Here is a 12,098-nt window from a genome sequence, read left to right on the forward strand (position 1 = left end):
AGTGTAGTGTAGGTGTGTAAACACTACATACACACGTGTGTAAACACTACACTACACTAGACACGTGTGTAGTGTTTACACACGTGTCTAGTGTAGTGTTTACACACACACGTGTGTAAACACTACACACGTGTGTGTGTAGGTGTGTGTAGTGTTTACACACGTGTGTGTAGTGTTTACACACTACACACAGTGTTTACACACTACACACACGTGTGTAAACACTACACACGGTGATCGTTATTTATATAAAATGCACACACAGAGAGACACACGCAGACCAGCAAACAGTTCCCCGTAACATTTCTCATTTCATTTCTCATTTTATATTTTTTTGGGTCACAGGTTCTGAACTCGCCGAGTTTTCCGCCTGTGCGCTTTGTGGAGTAATACAGGCAAAGCGCCCCCCGACCCATGTAGCCTTTCACCAAACTTGGGGCAAGTGCCGTACATACGCTCCCCGAGTCGTCGCTGTGTCTTCAAGACGTCTCTGTGTCTTCAAGACGTCACTGTCTTCAAGACGTCACTGTGTCTTCAAGACGTCACTGTCTTCAAGACGTCGCTGTGTCTTCAAGACGTCACTGTGTCTTCAAGACGTCTCTGTCTTCAAGACGTCACTGTGTCTTCAAGACGTCACTGTGCCTTCAAGACGTCACTGTCTTCAAGACGTCGCTGTGTCTTCAAGACGTCACTGTGTCTACAAGACGTCACTGTCTTCAAGACGTCGCTGTGTCTTCAAGACGTCACTGTGTCTTCAAGACGTCACGCTGTGTCTTCAAGACGTCACTGTCTTCAAGACGTCACTGTCTTCAAGACGTCGCTGTGTCTTCAAGACGTCACTGTCTTCAAGACGTCTCTGTCTTCAAGACGTCACTGTGTCTTCAAGACGTCACGCTGTGTCTTCAAGACGTCACTGTCTTGAAGACGTCACTGTGTCTTCAAGACGTCACTGTCTTCAAGACGTCACTGTGTCTTCAAGACGTCACTCTGTCTTAAAGACGTCACTGTCTTCAAGACGTCACTGTGTCTTCAAGACGTCACTCTGTCTTCAAGACGTCTCTGTGTCTTCCAAGACGTCACTGTATTCAAGACGTCACTGTGTCTTCAAGACGTCACTGTCTTCAAGTCGTCACTGTGTCTTCAAGACGTCACTGTGTCTTCAAGACGTCACTCTGTCTTCAAGATGTCGCTGTGTCTTCAAGACGCCACTGTCTTAAAAACGTCACTCTGTCTTCAAGGCGTCACTGTGTCTTCAAGACGTCACTGTCTTCAAGACGTCACTGTGTCTTCAAGACGTCACTGTCTTCAAGACGTCACTGTGTCTTCAAGACGTCACTGTCTTCAAGACGTCGCTGTGTCCTCAAGACGTCACTGTGTCTTCAAGACGTCACTGTGTTTTCAAGACGTCGCTGTGTTTTCAAAACGTCACTGTGTCTACAAGACGTCACTGTCTTCAAGACGTCGCTGTGTCTTCAAGACGTCAATGTGTCTTCAAGACGTCACGCTGTGTCTTCAAGACGTCACTGTCTTGAAGACGTCACTGTGTCTTCAAGACGTCACTGTCTTCAAGACGTCACTGTGTCTTCAAGACGTCGCTGTGTCTTCAAGACGTCACTGTGTCTACAAGACGTCACTGTCTTCAAGACGTCGCTGTGTCTTCAAGACGTCACTGTCTTGAAGACGTCTCTGTCTTCAAGACGTCACTGTGTCTTCAAGACGTCACGCTGTGTCTTCAAGACGTCACTGTCTTCAAGACGTCACTGTCTTGAAGACGTCACTGTCTTCAAGACGTCACTGTGTCTTCAAGACGTCACTCTGTCTTCAAGACGTCTCTGTGTCTTCCAAGACGTCACTGTCTTCAAGACGTCACTGTCTTCAAGACGTCACTGTGTCTTCAAGACGTCACTCTGTCTTCAAGATGTCGCTGTGTCTTCAAGACGCTACTGTCTTCAAGACGTCACTCTGTCTTCAAGACGTTACTGTGTCTTCAAGACGTCACTGTCTTCAAGACGTCACTGTGTCTTCAAGACGTCACTGTCTTCAAGACGTCACGCTGTGTCTTCAAGACGTCACTGTCTTCAAGACGTCACTGTCTTCAAGACGTCACTGTGTCTTTAAGACGTCACTGTGTATTCAAGACGTCACTCTGTCTTCAAGACGTCGCTGTGTCTTCAAGACGTCACTGTGTCTTCAAGACGTCACTGTCTTCAAGTCGTCTCTGTGTCTTCAAGACGTCGCTGTGTCTTCAAGACGTCACTGTGTCTTCAAGACGTCACTGTCTTCAAGTCGTCTCTGTGTCTTCAAGACGTCACTGTGTCTACAAGGCGTCACTGTCTTCAAGACGTCACTGTCTTCAAGACGTCACTGTGTCTTCAAGACGTCATTGTGTCTTCAAGACGTCACTGTCTTCAAAACGTCGCTGTGTCTTCAAGACGTCATTGTCTTCAAGACGTCACTGTGCCTTCAAGACGTCACTGTCTTCAAGACGTCACTGTGTCTACAAGACGTCTCTGTGTCTTCAAGACGTCACTCTGTCTTCAAGACGTCACTGTCTTCAAGACGTCACTGTGTCTTCAAGATGGCACTCTGTCTTCAAGACGTCACTGTCTTCAAGACGTCACTGTGTCTTCAAGACGTCACTCTGTCTTCAAGACGTCTCTGTGTCTTCAAGTCGTCACTGTCTTCAAGACGTCACTGTGTTTTCAAGACGTCTCTGTGTCTTCAAGACGTCACTGTCTTTAAGACGTCACTGTGTCTTCAAGATGTCACTGTCTTCAAGACGTCACTGTCTTCAAGACGTCACTGTGTCTTCAAGACGTCTCTGTGTCTTCAAGTCGTCACTGTCTTCAAGACGTCACTGTGTTTTCAAGACGTCTCTGTGTCTTCAAGACGTCACTGTCTTCAAGACGTCACTGTGTCTTCAAGATGTCACTGTCTTCAAGACGTCACTGTCTTCAAGACGTCACTGTGTCTTCAAGACGTCGCTGTCTTCAAGACGTCACTGTGTCTTCAAGACGTCGCTGTCTTCAAGACGTCTCTGTGTCTTCAAGACAACACACACAACACACACAGCACACACAACACACACACAGCACACACAACACACACACCACACACAACACACACAGCACACACAACACACACAGCACACACAACACACACAACACACACAGCACACACAACACACACAACACACACAGCACACACAACACACACAGTACACACAACACACACAACACACACAGCACACACAACACACACAACACACACACAGTACACACAACACACACAACACACACACAGCACACACATACACACAACACACACAACACACACAGCACACACAACACGCACAGCACACACAACACACACAACACACACAGCACACACACACAGCACACACAACACACACAGCACACACAGCACACACACAACACACACAGCACACACAACACACACAGCACACACACACAACACACACAGCACACACAACACACACAACACACACACAACACATACAGCACACACAACACACACAGCACACACACACAGCACACACAACACACACAACACACACAGCACACACAGTACACACAACACACACAACACACACAACACACACACACAGCACACACACAACACACACAGCACACACAACACACACAACACACACACAGCACACACAACACACACAACACACACAACACACACAGCACACACAACACACACACAGTACACACAACACACACAACACACACAACACACACAGCACACACAACACACACACAGTACACACAACACACACAACACACACAACACACACAGCACACACATACACACAACACACACAGCACACACAACACACACAACACACACAGATACAACACACAACACACACAGACACAACACACACAACACAGATACAACACACACAGACACAACACACACAGACACAACACACACAGACACAACACACACAACACACACAACACACACAGATACAACACACAGATACAACACACACAACACACACAGATACAACACACAAATCACACACAGATACAACACACACAACACACACAGATACAACACACAGATACAACACACACAACACACACAACACACACAGCACACACAACACACACACAGTACACACAACACACACAACACACACAACACACACAGCACACACATACACACAACACACACAGCACACACAACACACACAACACACACAACACGCACAGCACACACAACACACACAACACACACAGCACACACACACAGCACACACAACACACACAGCACACACAGCACACACACACACAACACACACAGCACACACAGCACACACAACACACACAGCACACACAACACACACAACACACACAGCACACAGTATACACACAACACACACAGCACACACACACAGCACACACACACAACACACACAGCACACACAACACACACAACACACACAGCACACACAACACACACAACACACACAGCACACACAACACACACAGCACACACAACACACACAACACACACAACACACAGTACACACACAACACACACAGCACACACACACAGCACACACACACAACACACACAACACACACAGCACACACAACACACACAACACACACAGCACACACAACACACACAACACACACAGCACACACACACAGCACACACAACACACACAGCACACACAACACACACAGCACACACAACACACACAACACACACAGCACACAGTACACACACAACACACACAGCACACACACACACAGCACACACACACAACACACACAACACACACAGCACACACAACACACACAACACACACAGCACACACAACACACACAACACACACAGCACACACACAGCACACACAACACACAGCACACACAACACACACAGCACACACAACACACACAGCACACACAACACACACAGCACACACACACAACACACACAACACACACAAAACACACACCACACACAACACACACAACACACACAACACACACATCACACACAACACACACAACACACACACACAGCACACACGACACACACAGCACACACACAACACACACAGCACACACAACACACACAACACACACAGCACACACACAGCACACAAACAATGACATCGTCAATATATTGTGCCGAAAATAAATTCAATCGTTCTAATCTTACACATGACGCCAGTTTCTAATTCAAAATCGTGCATAGTTAATGGGCCACCCACTTAATATTTAATAAGGAATCCTAAAAAAAAAAATCTAAGCGTGCATATGCACACAAAGATAAAGACACCCACCCCCACACCAAAGACAAAGGTCCCCCGTGTAGCCTCAACAGACTGCAGGGGCAAGTGCTGTGGGCGAGCAGCACCTGTGAAGGCCGGCACCGTGGCACACGAGGGGGGGGGGGGGGTGGCCAGCAACCACCCCCCGGCCGCCTTTGTCTCCCCCGCTGTGCATCGCACCGGGGACTCATTTGAGGCTGAGTCGACCTAGGGGAGGACAATTGGTGGCCGTGATCGGGAGTCGAACTGGGGTCTCCGGGTTCGTAGCGCGGCGTAGCGCTGACCGCGGCGCCACCGCTCGCCAAGCCGCAACACACGACGCTCATTCTCAGCCCCGGTGCAAGGGAAATATAAAAAAAAAATTCTTTGTCATCACTTGGCCTTTTAATGGGAGAAAAGAACTCCCAAGTGGAACGTCGTTTATTTTCATCATTTATGTACACACGTAATGTTCGTGCAATGTGCGTGCTTATTCTATTTTAATGTTTGACGTAAAGCAATTCTGTTGGGCGTGAAGCTGTCCGAGTTGGTCCGCGCACGTGGAGTTTCTGTAGGGAGCCGAGCCTGAGACACGAAGGCACTGCGGTGGCTAGGAGATGTTGACTACCTCGCCTGGTGTACAGGAGGTCGTGGGTTCGATCCCGACCCTGACGCCTGCTGCTGTATATTTGGAGTTTGCGTCTCTCTCTCATCATCACGGTGGCTAGGAGATGTTGACTACCTCGCCCGGTGTACAGGAGGTCGTGGGTTCGATCCCGACCCTGACGCCTGCTGCTGTATATTTGGAGTCTGCGTGTCTCTCTCTCTCATCATCATCACGGTGGCTAGGAGATGTTGACTACCTCGCCTGGTGTACAGGAGGTCGTGGGTTCGATCCTGACCCTGACGCCTGCTGCTGCTGTATATTTGGAGTTTGCGTGTCTCTCTCTCTCATCATCATCACGGTGGCTAGGAGATGTTAACTACCTCGCCTGGTATACAGGAGGTTGCGGATTCGATCCCGACCCTGACATCTGCGGTATATTTCGAGTTTGCGCGTCTCTTTCACTCCCAGTGGTCGCGTGGATTTTTCTCCGGGTCTTGCGGTTTTTCTCCCTGCACATTTAGAATCGTCACGCGTTCAGAATATTTGGGCTGCCGCTATAAACTACGGCACGCTGTTGATAAGCCGCCGAATTCGTTGAGCCAAGAAGTCGCTTCTGGAGAAAGAGCTTTATTGGCTCAGTGGGCCTTACCTGGTCAATTAAAAATAGTTTATAGCACCGTCGCTCATTAAGAGACAGCCTGGGAAGCGCCTGGATCCCCAACTCTTGCTTCTGCTGCTTCTCCTCCTCCTTCCCGATATCTATGGGACCGTGTTTGCCAGTGTCAACAGTGTGTCAAGTAAGAATATCACCCTTTCCACCAGTAAAACAGGAGGCGTGAAGATGTTCACACAAGCAAATGGCCACAAATCGTCGCAAGGAATCAAGTCCGCGTTAGCCACACACAGTGCTTGTGGCAAAAAAAAAAATGCAAACGAGCATGCCCTGATAATAAATGCATTATCTTTCAAACCGATCGGCCTACACCAGAGACAGCCTTCTTTATGGCCATCTTTCAAGGCCAGTGTCAGACCAAACTCAGGTCTGTATGCCAGGCGAAGTAGTTAACATTTCGCCACCGTGATTATGATGATGAGAGAGGAAGACACGCAAATTCCAAATATACAACAGGCATCGTCAGGTCAGGAATGAACCCACGACATCCTGTAAACCAGGTGAGGTAGTTAACGTCTCCTTGCCATCGTGATAATGAGATACACGCAAACTCCAACATACGATAGGCATCGTCAGTCGGGAGCAAACCCACGACCTCGTGTATACCGGGTGAGGTAGTTAACATCTCGCAGGTTGTCAATGGCTGTTCTCGGTTGTGAGAGTGTTTCTAAATGTACGTACCAACAGCAGCATAAGTTTCATCGATGGCGAGCGGCCCGTCCCGAACGAGCCCCCGTCGGAATGTCTCGCTCTGCTTCCAGCCTTGGGTGAAAGGTCATTCATCTTTCTCTGGTCATCTGGACGTCTATCTGCCTATCATCTGTATGTCTGTCCGCTTGTCTGCCCGGAAATCAGTTTGTCCGTCCATCTGCCATTTGTCCATCTGTGTCTGCCTGTATGTCTATTGATATGTCTGTATATGTCCTTTCTGTCCATCTGTTTGTCTGCCTGTATGTTAGTTTGTATGTCCGTGTGTCTATCTATGTGTCCGTCTATCTGGCCGTCTGTTCGTCCGTCGGTCTGTTTATTTGTCCGTGTATCAGCCCATCTGTCTGTTTATCTGCTTGTTTGTTTGCCTCTTTGTCCATCCGTCCATCTATCCATCCGTCTGTCTATCTATCCATCCATCCGTCTGTCCATCTATCCATCCGTTCGTATGTCCATCTATCCATCTGTCCATCTATCTATCCGTCTGTCTGTCCATCTATCCATCCGTCCATCTATCCATCCGTCTGTCTATCTATCCATCCGTCCGTCTGTCCATCTATCCATCCGTCTGTCCATCTATCCATCCATAGTCCGTCTGTTCATCTATCCATCCATATTCCGTCTGTCCATCTATCCATCCATCCGTCCGTATGTCTATATGTTCGTCTATCTTTCAATTTGTCTGTCGGCCTGCCCGTCTTTATGTTCATATATGTGTCGATCCATCTATCCGTCTGTCTGCCCATCTATCTGTCAAACTATTTGTTTGTCTCTCCATTCGTTTTTTTTATCCATCTATCCGTCTGTAAATCCATACATCTCTCTGGCCATCTATCTGTCTATCTGCCCATCTGTCTGTTAGTCTGTCTGTCTATCTATCCATCTCTCTCTCTCTGTTTATCCATCTGCCCGTTCGTCTCTCCATGCGTCCATCTGTCCGAATCTCCGTCTGTCTGTCCATCTGTCTCTCTTCGTATGTCTGTCTGTCCATTTGTCTGTCAAAAGGGCCATGTACATCTGCACAATTGCATTGGTGGATGTGTAGTGGAGTAGGAAGGCGCGTAGTGCAAACAGCGTGATTACATGATCACACAGACAGTAGTACGGGTTACCTTGGGTCAGCCTGTAGCGAAGGCGAATGCAGTGCAGGTTATGTTGGGGCAATTAAGCTGGGAGAGCCATGGACGGCTGTGATTGGTTGGAGCTGTTGCCAAGGCTAGAGCGGCGCCTACAGGTCTGGAGGAGACACAGGTGTACGGTGACACGGAGCGCTGTTGGGACGTGGACTAATTAATTGGGGGCGTAATGAGAGCGGGGATAAATTGGGGGGGGTCGGCAATTGGAGAGGGGGAGTTGGAGCTTGGAGAAGGTTGTTGAAGTTGAGGAGTTGGAGTTAAGAGTTGAAGGGGGAAGACGCTGTGTGTGAAGACGCTGTGTGTGAAGACGCTGTGTGTGAAGTCGCTGTGTGTGAAGACGCTGTGTGTGTAGACGCTGTGTGTGAAGACGCTGTGTGTGAAGTCGCTGTGTGTGAAGACGCTGTGTGTGAAGACACTGTGTGTGGAGACTCTGAGTGTGAAGACGCTGTGTGTGAAGACGCTGTGTGTGAAGTCACTGTGTGTGTAGACGCTATGTGTGAAGACGCTGTGTGTGAAGTCACTGTGTGTGAAGACGCTGTGTGTGAAGACGCTGTGGGTGAAGTCGCTGTGTGTGAAGACGTTGTGTGTGAAGACGCTGTGTGTGAAGACGCTGTGTGTGAAGACGTTGTGTGTGAAGACGCTGTGTGTGAAGACACTGAGTGTGAAGATGCTGAGTGTGAAGACGCCGTGTGTGAAGACGCTGTGTGTGAAGACGCTGTGTGTGAAGACGCTGTGTGTGTAGACCAGTGGTTCTTAACCTGGGTTCGATCGAACCCCAGTGGTTCGGTGAGTCGATCTCAGGGGTTCGGCAGAGCCCCCGCCACGGAGGTCCGGACACACTTGAATTATTGTGTAAATTTGTGATGACACACACGGCCCGCTTGGCCATCACTGGCTGCAGATGATCATGCTACACTGCTTGGCCAATCAGCGCTGCGGGGAATTTAGTGCGTACTCAGTAGTCAACGTGTGACTGTTGTTGTCGTACGTCGTGTGATTTCTTTAATATTTTATCCATACTAACTATGTCGGGCAAAAGAAGAAAGTGGTCGGACGAATATGTACAACATGGATTCTCATGTATCACGGAACGTGATGGGAGTGAGCGTCCTATCTGCATGATTTGCAACGCCAAGTTGAGCAACTCTAGTCTTGCACCGGCAAAACTAAAGGAACACTTCTTGAAGCTGCATGGAGACGGGGAATACAAGAACACAACACTTGCTGAATTCAGGGTGAAGAGAGCCAGATTCGATGAAAGGGCCACTCTGCCTGCTCTTGGATTTGTACCTGTTAACAAACCGATCTTGACAGCATCGTACGAAGTTGCTTACCTGATCGTAAAGCAGGGCAAGCCACACACCATTGGTGAAACACTTGTGAAACCAGCTGCATTAAAGATGGCGAATCTGATACTCGGAACAGCGGCCGAAGGTAAATTATCCCAAATTCCCCTTTCAAATGACACCGTCAGTGACAGAATAGAAGACATGAGTAAAGACATCTTGGCTCAAGTAGTCGCGGATCTGATTTCAAGCCCGGCAAAATTCAGCCTTCAACTCGACGAAACCACAGACGTTTCTGATCTAAGCCAGCTTGCTGTTTTTGTACGCTATGTGAAAGACGACATGATAAAAGAAGAGTTTTATTTTGTAAGCCTCTTACAACAACAACGAAGGCAGCCGATGTGAAGAAGCTTGTGGATGACTTCTTCAGAGACAACAATCTTTCATGGGATATGGTTTCTGCAGTTTGTACGGACGGAGCTCCAGTCATGTTGGGAAGAAAGTCTGGTTTTGGTGCGCTAGTAAAGGCCGATGCACCACACATCATTGTGACGCATTGTATTCTGCACAGGCATGTGTTGGCAACAAAAACCTTACCTCCAAAAATGGCAGAAGTATTAAAAACTCTGGTGGAATGTGTGAACTATGTGCGAAAAAGTGCTCTGAGGCACCGCATCTTCAGTGAGCTGTGTAAAGAAATGGGCTCTGAATTTGAGGTACTTCTGCTCCATTCTAATATTCGGTGGTTATCCCGGGGACAGGTGCTGAATCGTGTTTTTGCCATGCGTGTGGAATTAGCCCTGTTTTTGCAAGAGCACCAACACTGCCATGCAGATTGCTTCAAAAATCCTGAGTTCATTCTCATTTTAGCGTACATGGCTGATATATTCGCAGCTCTCAATCATCTCAATCAGCAGATGCAGGGTGGTGGAGTCAATATCATGGAAGCGGAAGAACACCTGAAGGCTTTTCAAAAATAGCTACCGTTATGGAAACGACGAACAGAGAACAATAACTTCGCAAACTTCCCGCTTCTGGACGACTGTGCAAGTAAGATCGAAGATGTGTCTGGAATCGGAGATATTTCTGTATCCACGGAACTGCAGCAAACAATTGCCACGCACTTAGATGAGCTTGCAAAGTCTCTCGACGGATATTTCCCTACAAGAGAGTCATATCCAGCATGGGTGAGACAGCCGTTTACGTTTGCTGTTGAAACAGCAGATGTCAATGATGAATTCCTCGACAAAATCATTGATATTCAGCAGAGCCAGGTTCAACAGCAACTCTTCAGAACAACAACGCTCTCAACGTTTTGGTGTCGACAAATGAACAAGTATCCAGTTATTGCTAAGAAAGCCCTGGATTTTTTATACCATTTGTTACAACATATCTTTGTGAGCAATCCTTTTCGAGGATGCTGGACATAAAAACGAAGAAAAGGAACAGACTTTGCTGTGAAAATGACATGAGAGTGGCACTTGCCAAGGTGAAGCCACGCATATCTGAACTGATCTCTCAAAGGCAACAGCAGAAGTCACATTGATTTCCAGGTATGTAATTTGTTGTGAGTTTATGCATTGTGTTGGTTTTATTCTTTGAACAAGGTAATGTTCATGCACGGCTCATTTTGTGTACCAGTAAAAAACATATCTATGTCTTGAATTTGAAAAAAATCACATTTTATTTTTCACTAAAGAGGGGTTCGGTGAATGCGCATATGAAACTGGTGGGGTTCGGTACCTCCAACAAGGTTAAGAACCACTGGTGTAGACGCTGTGTGTGAAGACGCTGTGTGTGGAGACGCTGTGTGTGAAGACGCTGTGTGTGTAGACGCTGTGTGTGAAGACGCTATGTGTGTAGACGCTGTGTATGAAGACGCTGTGTGTGTAGTCATTGTGTGTGAAGACGCTGTGTGTGAAGGTGTGTAAAGACGCTGTGTGTGAAGACGCTGTGTGTGAAGACGTTGTGTGTGTAGACGCTGTGTGTGAAGACGCTGTGTGTGAAGACGCTGTGTGTGAAGACGCTGTGTGTGTAGACACTGTGTGTGAAGACGCTGTGTGTGAAGACGCTGTGTGTGAAGACGCTGTGTGTGTAGACGCTGTGTGTGAAGACACTGTGTGTGAAGACGCTGAGTATGAAGACGCTGTGTGTGTAGACGCTGTGTGTGAAGACGCTGTGTGTGAAGATGCTGTGTGTGAAGTCACTGTGTGTGAAGACGCTGTGTGAGTAGTCGCTGTGTGTGAAGACACTGTGTGTGTAGACGCTGTGTGTGAAGACGCTGTGTGTGGAGACGCTGTGTGTGAAGACGCTGTGTGTGAAGACGTTGTGTGTGAAGACGCTGTGTGTGAAGACGCTGTGTGTGAAGACGCTGTGTGTGTAGTCATTG

This window comes from Petromyzon marinus, chromosome 64 (assembly GCF_048934315.1).
Source record: "Petromyzon marinus isolate PM22_M1 ecotype Great Lakes invasive population chromosome 64, UKy_Petmar_22M1.pri1.0, whole genome shotgun sequence".
NCBI classification, from domain to species: domain Eukaryota; kingdom Metazoa; phylum Chordata; class Hyperoartia; order Petromyzontiformes; family Petromyzontidae; genus Petromyzon; species Petromyzon marinus.